Source organism: Camelina sativa, chromosome 12 (genome assembly GCF_000633955.1).
Source record: "Camelina sativa cultivar DH55 chromosome 12, Cs, whole genome shotgun sequence".
Lineage (NCBI taxonomy): Eukaryota > Viridiplantae > Streptophyta > Magnoliopsida > Brassicales > Brassicaceae > Camelina > Camelina sativa.
Window position 1 is genome coordinate 10161912 of NC_025696.1, and position 2687 is coordinate 10164598.

Sequence of the window (2687 nt, forward strand, 5' to 3'; positions counted from 1 at the left end):
ATTTCTTCAAAATATATCAATTCTTGATTGAACATGCCAATCAATTCTGTCAGCTCAAATAGGATTATTTCAACCTGCTGATATTTAATCACCAAGACAAGTTTCTTATTATCATGTATATAAGAATTTCTTTTTATATGAAAAAGGTCAATAACATAAATAAAGTGGACTTACTCGTGGGAGAAACTTGATGATGACGTCTTCGATCTCGTCCATGACTTCTATAGCTATGACCATTTCTTCATGTATGGACACCACATCTATCTATAACCTCCACATGATTAATCTTTTTCATTAGCAAAAACATTATAAACAAATTTGTTTTCCAAAAGAAATAATATTATCTAACCGTGGCACCATGTACGAGGGGAGGGGTAAACGGACAGACAAAGCATGGAGTTTTCAGTTAGCTTGCTCAACGCTTCCGAGTTTTTTGCGTCTAATTATGACCACTCATTAAGTAAAGGCATTTGAAGCCTAAGCACTTCACGTAATTTGATTTCTTGACGGTGCCTTTGAACTTCAATCAAATTTTCCACTACGTAGTTCCTCATTCTGTATACTAGAGATTATACCGCGCTACGCGCAGTTTTGTTTCACGCTTATTTACATAAAAACTATATAATTGGAATGTTGTTTTGTTTTTATTTGTTGTTGGTTGCTTTACATCTGAAGATTTGTTTCCATATATATTAGGGTTTATTACATCTGAAGATTTCTTTTTTTTTTGCATAGTTATACTTTTTCATTATGTTTTGTTGTTATTATATTTCGTGGTTAGTTAATGTATATCTACATATATATATATTTTTAAAAAAATGATTTGTTTAAAATTTCTGTAATGTGTTTGATTACATTTTGTTTGTAAATTTTGTTTTGAGGCATGGCCTTTTGGTTTTGTATTTTGTTTCTTTTTTTTGTTTTTTGTTTATTTTTTTTTATATTTTAGTTTGTTAATTTTTTTTTTCTATTGTTTGGATTATTGTAATTAAAGGTTGCCTTGTTTTGGAAGGTGTAAATGAATGCATCCATGTTTTTTTTAGCTGCTTAAAGGTCACAGAGGTTTGTCTTCTCTTTCGAGATGATGATGATGACTGTGAAAATCCAAGCTACGCCCGGAAAGACATTTGACAATTGAGCTAGTTTATTTATAAAATCTAAATTAATTTTTTGTATTATATGTAAAAGTTACATTATTTTGTATCTGACATTATAACCAAGCGTATTATTTGAGGTAAAGAAAAAATTACCGTATGAAATATGAAGTAATATATAATATTTGAATTTTGTATATCTTTGGAATTGAGTTATTGTTGATGGTCACTCGACTATTATCTAAGGTGTCGTTGTATGTAATATCAAAACACGCTAAATATAAAGAGGAATTCTCATAACACAATTGACTGAGATATGTTCATATGGAGATAATAAGTAGGCTACAGCACAATCTGGTGAACAGTTTGAGCTTTCTTATTTATTCTCTTGAGTGGTGGCATGTGTGATTATAACCAAATATAAGAATCATTTAGATTTTGTGTTAATTCTCTAGGTGTGTTGAACTGTTGATATTCCCACTTTTAGCCTTTGTTTCTCTCTCAGAGGTTTTTTTCCTCGTTCTCTCTTTGTTACACTTCGTTTAGTTTCTTTATTCTAGAGAGGCAGAAAACATTGTACGTACTCATAAAGACTATACTGTATTAGCTTGGATGTCTCTTACAATCCATGCACATACATCTTCTACTTGCACCCATACTCTAGACCTTACTTCTAGATCCTAGGCTCTTACACAAGCCACACCTACTCATGCTTAGACTGCACTGCATCAAAAACTGCACTTAGATTTTAGACATTAACTAACACAACATATTCACTCATTTGAGTCTAACTAAACAATTAGCCCAATTACTTCTTATTGTCTTAACTTAAGTCACGACAGTTTCACTTGTCTTATTGTTTGACATTGTTTTTTTCTTGTAGTTGACTCCTCTCTGCATCTTCTTCTTCTACGGTCGCTTTAATTCCAATCTTTTGTGATTCTTCTTCTTCTCATTCTTTGCCTCACAATGATTGTTCTTATTCTTTGCAGGTTTAATCGAAGACTCAATCTTCAACATGAACATGTCCGTCCTTTTCTTTGACAGATTCAGAAAGGAATGAAAGCACAATCCACAAGTTATATGAAACACAATTTAAATATTTGGATAAACTATTCATATAACGCAACCACATATTCTTTCTTATTGGTATCTAGACTTTGAAGTGCAGAAAAAGAAATGAACAACGATGTATCTTTTCTTTATTTAGGTCTTTCATAAACAAAAATAATAGCACGCCAAATCACTTTCAAAACAGAACAACCGCAATAAACTCAGAAAAACATATATATCATGTAAGATTACTTATCAATACATAACCTCAAACTCCAAAAGGTAGATAGAAACCCTAAAGTTTAAACAAACTACTATTAACCTATTAATAAAGATAAAGAAGCATAATGATGTTTTTGTGGGCAATTGCAGACTTTGTTTTACCTTGAGTTTATGTGGAACTTTTCGAGGGTTTTCATCGCCATCTCTCTGGTACGACTAATGACCATAAGGGCTGTCGTTTCATTTCGTTATATCCAATCACTCATCGTCTATGCTCGTCAAATTAAGTACCCTTGATTTGGTTTGTTGTTTGCAATA